The 15,000-nt window shown below is 34.2% G+C and overlaps 1 protein-coding gene across 1 annotated transcript in view; it reads left to right on the top strand.

The window, feature by feature from the left end:
- Positions 1–15,000, top strand: part of LOC145296709 (muscle, skeletal receptor tyrosine protein kinase-like) — a 669,635-nt gene that overhangs the window by 22,488 nt on the left and 632,147 nt on the right. The window lies entirely within an intron of this gene.

Consider the following 15,000-nt stretch of genomic DNA (forward strand, 5'->3'; position numbering starts at 1 on the left):
GAAAATTTATATTGTATGTGCCAGTGCTTTTTTTAATTTTTGAATAAGTTTTCAGCGAACAAGGTATTGATTATATATCGTCGTTATTAAAAGAGTTCTCATCATAAACTGCTTGTAACTGACATTGTCATTTAATGCATGTGAAATATCTTCTTTAAAAGCTTTCTATTTTAAATGCTGCAAAACATTTATTTATAAGAATAATTATTTGCGCTTTGGTTTACGGATACACCGTACTAATGAGAGCGATCCGCATACGTAAACACAAGTATATATTACATATAATATGTATAGATCTCAAGTGTATCGAGGAATACAATGAATGCATTATCTCGTCGAACTCGAAAAACTTTCTGATGAACTCAGGAAATTATACGGCATTTCTATCGGAACACTTTATTTGTTCAACAGGATTATCTCACGCCAAGGTTGAGTAGAAGTTTGGAGTAATTCACAATAAGTATTGCCTGCACTTAAGATCAAACATTCCAACTTTCAGAAGAGGGTCACTTAGATCTGAACGCTACTTAATATTTTTTCGATTACGCTACGGGTTCTTGCGCCGGCAGAAGGAATCGTTAACAACATTAAATTTCCTTGGAGAAGTTTGACCATCTTTCTTCCGTCCCCCCCCTCCACACGCGGTGCCATTTTAATCGCCTTATAATCGCTTCATTGAATTGTTTATTTAAATTGTCTTTTGGCACCTTATATACATGTTGAAACGTCTTTAGGCCATGACCTTAAAAGGTTTCTCTCTTATTTTCATTTTATTGAATAGATAATGTAATAAAGTTCCTATGTAATTTTACGCTTTATCTACTTAACTTATTCTCTCTCTATTTCTCTCTTTCTCTCTCTATATGTAATTATTACGAAAATAATTTTTTAAATGCCTACAGACACTATTGTTTCATCATTTTGGGAATCATCAGTGCAGTGAGTTACGATTACAGCCGGTCGGGAGATTCGAACCTGACCGCGAAACTATCTCTGACTCCATTAGCAAGGTACAAACCACGCGGCCAACTTTAATCGCGAGAAATATAGTTGAAATTTAAACATTTATTATTAAATGTTGAGACGTCCATCCAGAACGCTGCTCCCTACTGTACATTTTAATAACTTATAACAATAAACTCATGAGGTTAATGGGTAGATACCATATTGGAAAAGAACCAGTCTTTTTTCTATCCTCTCAAGTATGTCGACTCGGCCATATTTTTCCATACTCATAAGCTAATACTTACGTTTCTGTCGAATTTATTTATTACACAATACTACAATTAAAACGTATGCAGTACATATCGCGCATAATAGTATATATATATACATACATTATATATATATATATATATATATATATATATATAATGTGTATAGTATATATCGCGTATAATACTGTATATAGTATATATCGCGTATAATATGTTCCGATTTGTGAACATGAGTCTTCTGTGATTTTAATTTCCTAAGGCAACGCTTGTACATGTATACCACGAGTAATATATAAAACTAAAAACGGTAATATGGCAGTCAAACTTTGGAGTAAAAGTACAGTGTCAGTTAGGTATTTCATGGAAACTCTGAATCTCCTTTGAGGGGATCAAAGACGATTAACTTATCGAATAATGATTCAATACTCATTGCTGTATTCTACTCAATCCATTTTTGCCTCAACTCCATGAACAGATTTGCATAAAGTATAAAATAGTAATAACAAATGTGTTGCTCTTTTTAAAGTTGTAGCGGCAGAGAATACTGTAATAACGTTTCGACTTGCCATTGGACAAAATCTCAAATTATCAGTTTCTTTCAACTAATCAAAAACGCAAAGATAATATTCACTCAGAATATTGGCGCGTTGTATAAAAAAAAAACTCAGTTTCGTTATGAGAAAAAACTCGTGTGTACGTCATAAACAAGCCAGGTCTTTGTGAGACAAAGGGCTCTTCGACCAGCATCGCACACGTAACGAATGATTCTCACAAATCACTAAACGTAGCGATTACAAGAAAACACACGCACATGTGCACAAGTACATGGACGCACACGCTCTTCCACCAACAAAACAAAACGAACACACGGACACATGTTTACTCGTATGATTATTCGCTAATTCAAACACATTTTCGGACTCTTTAAGTCATCATTTATTACAAAAACATTATTGACGATTGTCTTTTTTACTGCTTTTTGCCCCAAACAAGGCACAGTGCCATTTGGACGGAATGGGCTGCGAGTCTGGACCATATCTACCGGAGCACTATGTTGGGAGTTGATCAGCGAGATGACTGTTTACATTACACTTGAACTTCTGCATGTCAGTACAGTCGTGGGAGCAGAGATCCGGAGAGAAACTCTAAAGTCTTGCAATTCAAGGGAAGAAAATATTAGAGTAGAAGGCGTCCCGGCATCTAGTGATCTCTACAGTATAGGGGTGGGATTTTGCTGCTTCTCGGGTTAGTTGGAAGTATTTACGTCGAAAGAGTATGCGTTTACAGTTCATTAGTATGCTTATAAAAATGACACAGGGGTGCAATATTTCTACGGTGAGGACAGGGGTTCGAGTTTGGTTGATAGTGGGAGAAGTATCTAAGAAATAGCCGAATATTATATAGATAGGCTTTGTATTATTTGAAGTATTCGGACTATTGTTCTCGTCTTGGGTGTAATTCTCACAATGTTTCAACCGAGATAACCTCCGACCTTTTTAAATATGTCTTATCCAACTCGGGAATCTTTTTGTTAAACTCGGGTATTTCTACGGAATTTCAAATGTACCCCTTAATTTAATTCACGTCCGTAGCATACTTTCGCGCCGTCAACCCTGACGGGTAAATTTCTTAAACAATTTGCAATTGTATTCTTACGCTCACCCGCATTAAGAGTTGGCCCTTCAACCTCCAAAAGAGTGTCACTTAAAAGTAAATTTTACTGAATACGTTCTCCGTTATGCCATGGGTCCTAGCGGACTCGGTAATCTGTGGAGAAAGATTGATATATCCGATAAGATACACGAGAAGAAAGTCGGAGGTTACAGCAGCCGGGTTGTTGCAAATATAACATAAAAGATGAGCACAATAGTCTAAATAATCCCAATTATGACAACGTATCAATCCATATCTCAATAAGAAAATATAGAAAGATTTTTGGTCGCCCGACAAAAGGAGAGTGGACCTGTAAATTCACGCTTGTCCGTTCGTCCGTCCGCACTTTCCTCAATCACTACGCCTTGGAATATTTGGAAATTTTACACAAGCATTAAACATTAATATGAGTAAAAAAAAAAGTAACAGAACAGATTTTTCGGGAAAACTTCCGGGTTAAAATTGACACTTTTGTGTTTATTACAAAAAAAAATGATACCTTGGATTTTTATAAAACTTTCTGAAACGTTGTAACTAACTGATTTCTATATCATTTTGTTTGTCTATACTTCGCGATAACTCTTGGGTGTGTCCCAGGGGCTTTTTAGGGCGAATAAAAACGCCCCATTTTTGGGACTACTTTACCGTATTCGTCTAAAAGTTTCTGTGTTTGTCTATTTAGCAGTTTTGCATGGTGATGAACTCACATTTAAATATGTTAAGGTCTTGGGGACTTTTGGGGCTAAACGTGGAGGGGGGCAAATGATGGACCTAGTCATTTCTTTTCTTACATGGTGCAGAACTCAAATTTACATATGTTAAGGCCTAAACTGCACCGTTTGTTCATTTTCACCAAGATTTGCCGTCCCCCGGCGACTTTTGGGGCTAAATGGGAGGGGGGGAATGATGAACTTAGTCATTTTTATGCCTCGTTTACTGTGCCCTCACGGGGGACCATGATTGCTTCACTTGTATTCATTATGTTATTTAATAATGTCCTTACCTCGGCAAATCCGATTTTATATTTTAGTGTTTCTTTTCTTTGTACTTACAAACCACCATCCATTCAGGTCAAGTGTTTGATTTTAACGATAACTGAATTTGGTAGAAACACAGTAAAAAAAATGTAAGTATTGGAAGTAAATTATTGATACTGGTTTAAATTAAATTATTTAAAAGAATGACTCACCAACACTTTGTTATCATTGGACTATAGTCGACTGGAAGGCAGACACGAAGTATTGTGTTCTACAGATGGAAAGAAACTTTGCTCATGTTTATTTTTAGGCACATATGGGGAACATGAACAAGTTGTTACAGCTGCTGTAGCTAGATGAGTTCCTGTTATAAATGTTTTACAAAAGGGGCATTAGCTTAGAGCTCATTGGAGCACGCGCTATGAAATAACAATAATTTGCACATGTGTTTCTGTGTGCGCGTGCGTGTGTAACACATCATATTATTAAGAAAAGATATTAATCTATGTTTGGTAGTAAGCTGTAGATAAGACTTTGCAGAATAATTTTCTATCAATGAATCAAATGTAAAACTTCGTTGCAATAGTAGACGTAATAGTCGAAGTTTTCTATGGATGCACATATTGACTGCAATACTTCGTCGAAATAAGTTGAATATCATTAAGTCTATTGCCCATACTTATCCTATTGCATCCCTTTAAAAACTGCTACTATAACTACTACTATAATTGTTCACTGAATCCGAGTTTTCACTAGATTCATTGTCAATGATTATATATGTATATATATGTGTGTGTGTGTGTGTGTGTGTGTGTGTGTGTGTGTGTGTGTGTGTGTGCATTCCGTAGATTACTGTTTAAAAAAAATAATAAATAAATAAAATATATTATGTGTTTACGTAAAAATAAAAAAAAAATGGACGACTTTCTCAAAAAGAAACAAACAAAAAAAAACACCCGATCTCCAAGGTGGAGACACTAACATTAATATCGTTTAAAAAATCAACGATAAACCCTACGTAAATATATAAAAACGATAAAAACTAAACAGTAAATTGTCTTTGGCATCATAGTGTAATCGATTAAGATAGTGTAATCGATTAAGACACTGGACATAAGGTCCGGCATTCGTTCTTAATAACAATTAAGCTACGCTGAAGAGGGGTAGGGTCCCGAAACATGCATGTCCGTAGATTACTGTTTTTTTTTTTTTAAATAATAAATAAATAATAAAATATTATTTGTTTACGTCCAAATAAAAATTAGGCGACTTTCTCAAAAAAAGCAAACCATCTCCAAGGTGGAGACGCTAACCTTAATATCGTTTAAAAATCAACAAAATCAACGTATATATATATATATATATATATATATATATATATATATATATATATATATATATTAATGGCCTGGCAAGGCCATAGAAGAGACAACCAAGCAAGAAACCCCGAAGCAAAATTCATTGCAAAGTAATAAAACTGAGGCCGGACTACCAGGACACTATATATACAAATGTAAAGAAAGTTGGGCAAAATTTATTGGTTTGAAAATATAGGGTTTTTTTTATCAATTGTCATAAATTTTTAACCATAAAAGCCTGAAAATGTTCATGTAGTTCATAGAACCAAAGACATGAGCATCCAATTTGTTATAATATGATTTCAAATGACCTGAAATAACAGCAAGAGGAGACTTGATTCAAAATATTCTTCTATGTTATATCTCCCCCCTTTGATTTTCATACATAAAGTAAATTTCATAGCGTATGAGGATTATTTGATAATGGAGATATTCATGATCGTACCTTATTTCCAAAAGATATTACATATGAAAAATATTTGGAATCAAGTCTCCCGTTGCTGTAATTTCAGATCATTTGAAATAAAGGCAGCGAGTTTTAGTTTCCCCTCCATCAAGACCAGAGGTTTGGGGAAAATATACATATATATATATATATATATATATATATATATATATATATTAACTTATATATAGATATATAAAAAAAAATGCACTTTCCCGTGGATTTCAACGTATGAAGTTCCGCCACAACAACTAAGTTGTTCGGAAATCCACACACATCATTTATTTATAGCGGTGAATGCTTTGTGTAGAACCAACTACACTTTTTGGTATTACTGCTAATAAGATGACTCTACAGAACAGAGTATACAGTAGACCGCAGGTTTTTATATCAGAGTTTCACTCTCCTAGATACATGTCTTAACGATAAAATTTATATATATATATATATATATATATATATATATACATAAATTTATATATTTTTCTGTATGTATATATTTATATACGCACACACACATACACACATATATTTGGTAAAACTAGTAATTAGTAAAAACCTGAAGAGAGCGCTCAATACTATTTTAGAACAAATATGTGTTTTATTTTTTTTATTACCGCTTTATCTGTTTTATCATTTCTGTAAGGTCTGACGAGGCTGTTAGATCGTAAACATGGTCCAACATCCGAAACATATGTAACCAAACAGATAAAACGGTAATAAAAAATAAAACAAACACACAAACACAGGGCGCATTAATTCATCGAGACAGATGTACTACCAGTCTTCGTTAAGACATGCAGCTAGAAGGGGAAAACTCTGATATAAAAAAAGAAGGTATTTGCAACTTCTCTTCCAATTTTTGGATTTTGTAATCATACTCAAATGCATTTTATTTTCCTTTGATGGATTGACAGTTGCTATTTTGTCTGAGTTAAGGCCAGAATAGATTCATTGATATTAATATTAATTAGATGAATGATTTAAGCTACGAAATAGTTATTGTCAAGAATTGTAAATTTAACCCAAATTAAAGGAAGAAATATTAAGATGGCCAACAACATGAAATTTGGAATATAGCCTTTTTGTCATTTATTTGTTATGTGCTCTGTACTTACATTCAGCTTCATAAATTAAAGATTAATGTGAAAAAGAAAAAATATAATTAAAAAATAATATTTCCACAGATATATATACGTATATTTATATGCATACTTATATATATATATATATATATATATATATATATATATATATATATATATATATATAGCAAGAGAGAGAGAGAGAGAGCGATGATAGAGAGAGTTATAGGACGTAGAAAGAACGAGTAGGAGAGGAAGAAGTCTGATAAATACTGACCAAACCGGTCATAAGTTGTCAAGTAGTTTATATATTTAAAACGTAAATAAAATGTAATAAAATATTCATGCAATGAAATCAAAGCGAAAGAAAATATAATCAAATAAAAAATCCCGGCCAAAACGGTGTAGGTACACTTAGTACATGTACGCGTATGTGCTTTTTGAAACAAACAAAAAGGAAATAACCAAACTCTGTCTAATCGATAACAAGATATATTTCAGTTGATCGATTCGTTTTATTTTATTTTTTTTTTTTTTTTCGTTTTTGTTTTATCGCTCTGTTGAACGCGTCAGCGTATAAAAATATATTTGACAGCTGAGTGTTGGCTGGTGAGCCGTTTCATCGCCGTAACGTCTCAAGTCAATACAACCAGCAAAAGAGCGAATATAGCTTGAAGCAGCGCAAACAATTACGCTCCTCAGCGTTGCGTACGGAACGGCAGCAGTTTCGAACTGCCACCCGTTCACGTGCACTGTCCGCTTCGCAAACCAAAACTTATCGCTGTTTGTTTGCCTGGAATATTGAACCGGGTGAGACAAACAAAAGCAGCATCACCGCTTTTTATTATTTTTTTTTTTTTACTGACGGTTCACCATTTATCAAGGCCGAAATCTACTCGAAAATAAGCGTTAACTGGACATAATGACAGCTGCTTAATAGTTCCTTACCTATCTTGACAGAATACAAAACTGTCTTCGTAATCTAGTGGGCGATGTGCTCTACTACAACATCTTCATAGAAGAAACGTTACTAATCTGTTTCTACTCTATTGTTATTCTCATGACAGGTGCTCGGCTGAGCTTCAATCTATGTCTATAATATAAATTATACAAAACAAAACGAGCCTACGTATAACCACTGTCAATTTGTATTTTTTACTGTTTTTGTCTAAAATTAAACGAAACACCCATGAGCATTTTTGTCTGGAACTACTTGTATATGAAACACAATTTCGCGGAGATTTTTCCCAGATGACTACAACATAGACGTTTTATCGTTATTTTCATGGCAGGTGCTTGACTGTGCTTCACGCTATGATTCACTTCGGTAAGTCTTTCGTGGCAAACACTCAACTAGCTACAACAACAACCATAAACAATTTCTCTTACTCTCGATCTAAGCGAAAATTCAATAAGCCGAGTTCATTTCTTTGGGTTGTTTATCTGTTGAAACAATACCACCGAGCTGCTTCACAGCTGACTATGACATGGTCGTTTTCAAGACTAACGTGACCAGGTTCTTAAAGATCTATCTTTTAAAGTAAATCATCAAATGAAAATGGAGACATAGACAAACAATTAATACTTTCACCTAACAATTTACCAAACAAAATGGGTCAAACGAACAAATTGAAAAAAAAAAACTATATAAAAAACAAATCTTACGAAAAGAAAGATAAGTTTCTCCTCTCCCTACATGGATAATTGGTTTAGTGTAGTTATTGCAAGCGAGTTGTTGCAGTTGTAATGTTTCTAAAAATGTAAGAAACAGCACACAGAAATTAATTCTACATGAATATGTTAAAAAATAAAGAAAGCAACACGTTCCGTTAACTGTGTAAATATATTGTGTATTCGTAAATCGAACATCGAACATCGTAATAAAGTGAAATACGGTGAAAGAAGTAATGCACCTCCGGGTTCTGTACGGTAGAGCAGAATTCGTAATGTTGTCTGTAGGCGTCTAAATTCATCGTGTAGTCGTTAACACGTAATTTAATGCGTTCTGGCCACCGTACGTCCAAGTGGCGGTATGCTTTGTAAGGGGTGAACATAAGTTTAAAATATGCGCCAGGATAAATTTCCACGAAAAGAAACATCATATACAGTGTGTCCAAAAAGTCACTGAAGGATTTTAAACTTAAACCGCTTAAAAAACTTTCGTACGTTGTTCGATGCAATACTTATCCATAATTAATTTTTTTTAATATTATCTGGAAAATATCTGAATAAAAAAAAAACTTCATCGTCAATAAAATGACAATGATTTTCAACCCTTCAGTGACTTTTTGGACAGCCTATACACGGTGTATTTGCATTTAAAAGCCTACAAACGAAATGTTCACGTATGTGTACTATCGGACAGTGAGCAAGGAATATTTTGTAAGCTGTTCTAAAAGTGTTGTGAAATCGAATTGAAAGAAAGTCAATGTAGTATGACGATAAGACAGAACACAGTTTGTTTTAATGATAGTCCTATGCAAAGTAGGCAATGTTGGTGACAGTTGACGTGTTCGTTTTTTTTACGATCTGCTATTCCTAAAACAAATCGTATGCCATCGTAATATGGACAGCAAGCTGTTAGGTTCCGGTAAAACTCTAACTCCAATCAGCATTTAAGAATACATGAGTATTAATTAAGTGACTCTGTAATCGTATTGTATAATATAAAATAGTAATACGGTAAAAAGCAAATACTAAACCGGCTCCATACAAAAAAAGAAAAGGAGGTGGTTATGTATAATTTTTGTTACGGAAGAGGAGAGATTTGCATTGGAGTAGAAGAATTGGCTACTCTCTCAGTAGAATTACGTATTTGAGAGAGTATATCCAAGTGGGGAAAATAGCAATTTTTAATAATAGGCACAATGTGTATACTGTGGGCTAAAAGCACGCTTTAGTTGATATGTTGGTTGGTAGTTTTGTTTTATGGCATATCAATCCTTTTCGGGTTATTTAATGCCAAACCCAGTGATTTTGAAGAAAACAATTTTTTAATACAATATAACTGGTTTTTTTTTTCAAGTCAGTTTCTATTTAATCCATAGTTAAAACCCTAACAGGTACTACTAGTCCGGGTCAGAGTGGACCTGGGAGCAATGGCAATTAAAGGGTGGCTCTACACTCCCAAAGCCCGCAAGCTGGGGCCTCACCATCGGATATAGTTTAAGGTTATATCAAGGACCCACGCTTTGGTAGTAAATGTGAACGTAAGACTGGTGCATATGAAGTGTTTACTTATAAGTTTATATCGTTAACAGTGCAAGGAGAAAATATGTTACACTTTTATTATATAGAAGAGAGATTAATAATTAATATAAAGATGTGTTTGTAAATATATTGTTTTAAAATACATGCGTAAGTGATCATATTAAGTTTTAAAACAGTTTGCGGATATTCTTATTTATTAGTTTTTTAAAAGATAAGGGAATTTCATTTTTTTATTATTTCTGTAAAAATATTTACTAATATTCTTATATTTTTAGCTACATTTCCGGCACCGCTCCTAAATAAGTAACATCGTTTACTTCCGAGGAACTTCAAGCCCAGAAGTTCCTTGGATCGGTAAATACGCGAAAATGTGCAAGCAACCGTATTGCGATTAACACGGAAGCAGTCCCACGGCATTGTGTACCACAGACAGGAAATGTTTGCGAAAAAAAACTTTTCGTGGAAATTTATCCTGGCGCATATTTTAAACGTATGTTCACCCCTTACAAAGCATAACGTAAGGAGCTACTATTTGGGACCATGTCTAGGAAAGATTATCGATAATTTTTATGTTACATTTAAACGTCTGCATATCAGTACAGCCAGGGAAGCAGGCAGCAGGAAGGGAATTCCAAAGGCTAGCCTTTTGAGGGACGAAACTATTAGAATAGAAAGCTTTCTGGCATTTAATGGCGGTGAAGGGGTGAGATTTTGTTGCTAAGCGGATTTGTCGGGAAACGTGGGGGTACTTGTGAAACGAGTTCATCAGAACACATTCCATTAAAATATTTGTAACACAGGCACAGTGATACAACATTGCAGCGATGGGACAGGGGCTGGAGCTTAGTTGATAAAGTGGGACCGATTAGATTGACAACTCTTGTTTGTGGTACAAGTACAACGAATAAAAGAGGATTCGAGTTCTTCCTAAAGTTCATATCTTCCACGATTTTATTTTTATTGTCATTATACTCCAAACAAGGTGCAAAGCCACCTTAAGCGTGATGGGCTACTATTTGGGATCAGATTTGATTTAAAGAGTTGTGTAGCAATATGCCTTTTTACATTACGTTTGAATTTTAGCATGTCAGTACAGTTAGGGAAGCAGGGTCCCGGGAAGAAATTCCAAAGTAGATTAGTCCGAGGATGGATTTTTAATGTAGGTAAATCCAGTACCTCAAACATATATGTGTCTCCCCGTGCGTTTCAATATTTTTTAAAACTCATTAAATTTATATTAAAAACAGTTAAGCTCATAGTTGAAACATTTTCCAGAATTCAAACTACCTAATTCATTTTAATCAACGTCGGAACAATGAATTTAAATACATATTTTTTTAATCATGATCTAAAGCTTCGGACAATGGATTTAAATATATTGTTTTTTTTATTTTTGCTTTTTTATAATCATGATCTAAAGCTTCGTAAGAAGATAAAACAACCAACACGTTGTATATTCCGTCGCAAAAGAGTGCAAGTTTAGGAAAACCACAGCTTCTTTTTCTTTGTAACAACGGTTCATCTGAGCTCCGATCTATGGTCCCACCCTCGACAGACATTCATGAGAAACACTCGTCTATCTGAAACCACTATCAATAATTTCCCACACTTTTTATCTGAGCCTAAATCTAAACGTAGATTCCATGAACAAAGCTTCTTTCTTAGAAATGCACGCCTGTGGAATTCTCTTCCCCTTTTCATGCTTTCCAGCTGACTACAATATGGTCGTCTTCAAGTCCAATGTAAACAAGTTCTTGATTAGCTGTTCCCCTTAAGTAATCCAATTATCCAAATTCCCACTGCTAACGATTACTATGATATTGTCCCATTGACTACTGTACACTCTTTAACCCTTATCCTCGACTTGCCTCTGGGCCTTGATAAGTGGTGACTTCTTTTTACAAGAAAACGACATTTATTTCTTCATTGTTACGAACGTGACGTCAACCAAGTGATCGTCCTCTCGAGCGTCATTTACGACTTTTACGTCATCTCGAACGTTCTTTCGTCGCGCTCCACGTCTCTAATCTCCTATTTAAACTCTTTATTTTTTCCTAACGATGACGTCATTTTGCATGCATTTGCGTTATCCGCGTTACATGACAATAAAAAGTGATGAAAAACTATTCAGTCGAAGGCCTTAATTTTACCCGCCCTGGAACGGGTATTCTTCTAGTTTGTGTACGAGAATTGTACATTTCGCATTGTTCGCTACCGACAAGCTAGAGGATATAACAATATTTCTTCTTAAGAATTATGTCGGCTCATCTAAGAACCGTATTGATCAGCAGAAAAGTGGTAGGTATGGGGCGGATAGGGGTCGGGATAACTGAGATTCCTAAAGAATTATTCGAAAAATTTATTGGGGTCTGAATTAGTTTGATGTGCATGCGTGTATGTTTGCGTATCTGTCTGTGTGAGTGCCCGCTCGCTCGCTTGGAGACTTCCTACATCAAATAAATTTGGAGAACTCTTGTCGTCTTTAAAAGACGGCAAGAGTTCTCCAAATTTATTTGATCTAAACATTTGATCTCTCAACCTGATCTCAGCCTTGTCTATTATCATTTCATACGCATCAAATTACACTAAATAAATCTTTTTGATTGAAGGACACTGTTTATTTTTTTGAATGGGGTTATTTACATTCAAATAACCAGTTTCTTACAGATTTCTCTTTATATAAACTTAGGTATGTGTACATATTTATGTTATTGTTTTCTTTTAAAAAATATAATCAAATAACATAGCCATGTCGGCTTGATTTAGTTTCATATAACTTTATGTAATAGGAAGTTAAAATTAATTTCATTCGTTAAAATTCCGAATTTTTGTGAAAGATTGACAATAGTTATTAGAAAAGAATTAATAAATTTTCCTCAAATTATAATTTCTGTTAGCTATTTTAAAAGTGTTGTTATTGACAGGCCGCATAAAATGATATATCACATCATGCACTCCAATATATATATATATATATATATATATATATATATATATATATATATATATATATATATATATTTACTTATGTTCACCCCTTATTTAGAAAGCATACCGCCACTTAGACGTAAAGGGCTACTGTTTGGGGCCATGTCGAGAAAAGATTAACAAGATATTTTTTTATGTTACATTTAAACTTCTGTATATCAGTACAGTCAGGGAAGCAGGCAGCAGGAGGGGTATTCGAAAGTCTAGCTGTTCGAGGGAAGAAACTATTAGAATAGAAAGCTTTCTGGCATTTAGGGACAACAACAGTGAAGAGGTGAGATATGTATATAAAGTCGGGGATATGTACGTCGAGGGCGTAAAAGTGAAACAAGTTCATCAGAACACATTTCGTTAAATATTTGTATTATATATATATATATATATATATATATATATATATATATATATATATATATATATATTCATCAGATTTGCGTAGAATTTGATCTACTTTTTGGATTCGCATATTTGATCTATCTTTTTATACATCATTTTACATTTTTCTAATTTCAATTTCTGACTAAGAACCAATAAGAAACATTAAATTAGATATATTTTGAAATAAAAATATAATGAATTTTGATAGTTATCAACAAACGGACTGTTTCGCTGTATATCAGTTCTTTAGTGTGGTTAGACCAGTATATATAATTATATATATATATATATATATATATATATATATATATTGTGAATAGAAAATTTACAGACAGACACTAGTGTGATGTGTTTTCGCAATCATCAGTATATGAAGTGCTGTCAAATAGTTCGATTCTAGTCACAAAGATATTTTTGACTTTGCAGTTTGGTATTTCACCACGAGGCCACCAAGAATTGCTACCGGAAAGGAAAGCGAATTAAATTATACATACAATGTAAGTGGTGTCTCTTTACTAAGAAAAACATTCGTGAAAATCTCGCTTGAAAATTGCAAAGAAGCATGAAACCCTCTCTCGTGATATTTTTAAATGAACTACCTTGATATAATGAGGAAAGGTATTTTGCAATGAGATTAATTATAAGTAGCCCCCCCACATACACTCTTTATCTTTCTTTTACATACACACACATACACACACAAAGCTTATATGTGTGACGCACATGCCCAAATACTATTGGCTTCATTGTTCAGAAGCATCCGCTCCCAACTCTGAAGCGTAACTAATTTATCGTGACAAAACCCATAAATGCATTCGCATACTCATTCATCCACTAAAGTAGGAAAAAACAAAGTGCGAAATGTGTGAAATATTGTTTGCTCGTTCGCATAAAAGTGTGAAAGAAATTCGTTAATTTTCTTTCGCTTTCTTTGTAGATGTATAATATAGTAGGAGTGTGGGTTAGATGATAGATTTAATTCCTGGAAGTAGAATATTTATTTACTTAGCTGAGTTTACGCAAAATAAAACACGGATGCAAATCTTCAAGATGGTAAATGAGAATGAGAAGAAAACGGAGAACCGTATGAAAAATGTGAAACGCAATAAGAAAAGCATAAAGCAGTGTAGGATACGAACTATAACAAGGAGGAGGAGGTAGAGGAGGAGGAAAAGGATTGGAAGGCGAAGAATTATGAAGAGAAGAAAAATTGGGATAAGGAACAGAAGAGGGAGAGGATACGAAGTATAGGAAAGGAAGAACTATGAGGAGAAGGAGGAGACAAAGAATTTGAAGGCGTATGAAGAGAAAATTAGAAGAATTGGGATAAGAAACCGAAGAGTTAGAGTAGGAAGAGAAGATAAGAGAAAAGGAAAGAGAAAATGAATGTAGAGGAAAAATTGAAGTATCGGAGGGGGAGGGGGAGGAGGAGGAGGGGAGGGGGACGAGGAGTGAGAAAAAATCGGTTGGGGGAAGATTAAAAGGAAATTGAGAGGCGAATCATAGGAATTGTGGCAAGAGGACAATTATGAAAAAGAGGAGCAAAAAACGAATTGGCAATTGGAAAACTATGAGAGGGTGCTGAAAAGAACTGGAAAGAGAAGAAAATAGGGGAAGATTAAGATTATGAGAGGAGATAAAAGAATTGCAAGGTGGGGGATTATGATATAGTGTTTGTTTATTATACAA

The sequence above is a fragment of the Euprymna scolopes genome, chromosome 17 (genome assembly GCF_053919585.1).
Source record: "Euprymna scolopes isolate OS-2025 chromosome 17, ASM5391958v1, whole genome shotgun sequence".
NCBI lineage: Eukaryota > Metazoa > Mollusca > Cephalopoda > Sepiida > Sepiolidae > Euprymna > Euprymna scolopes.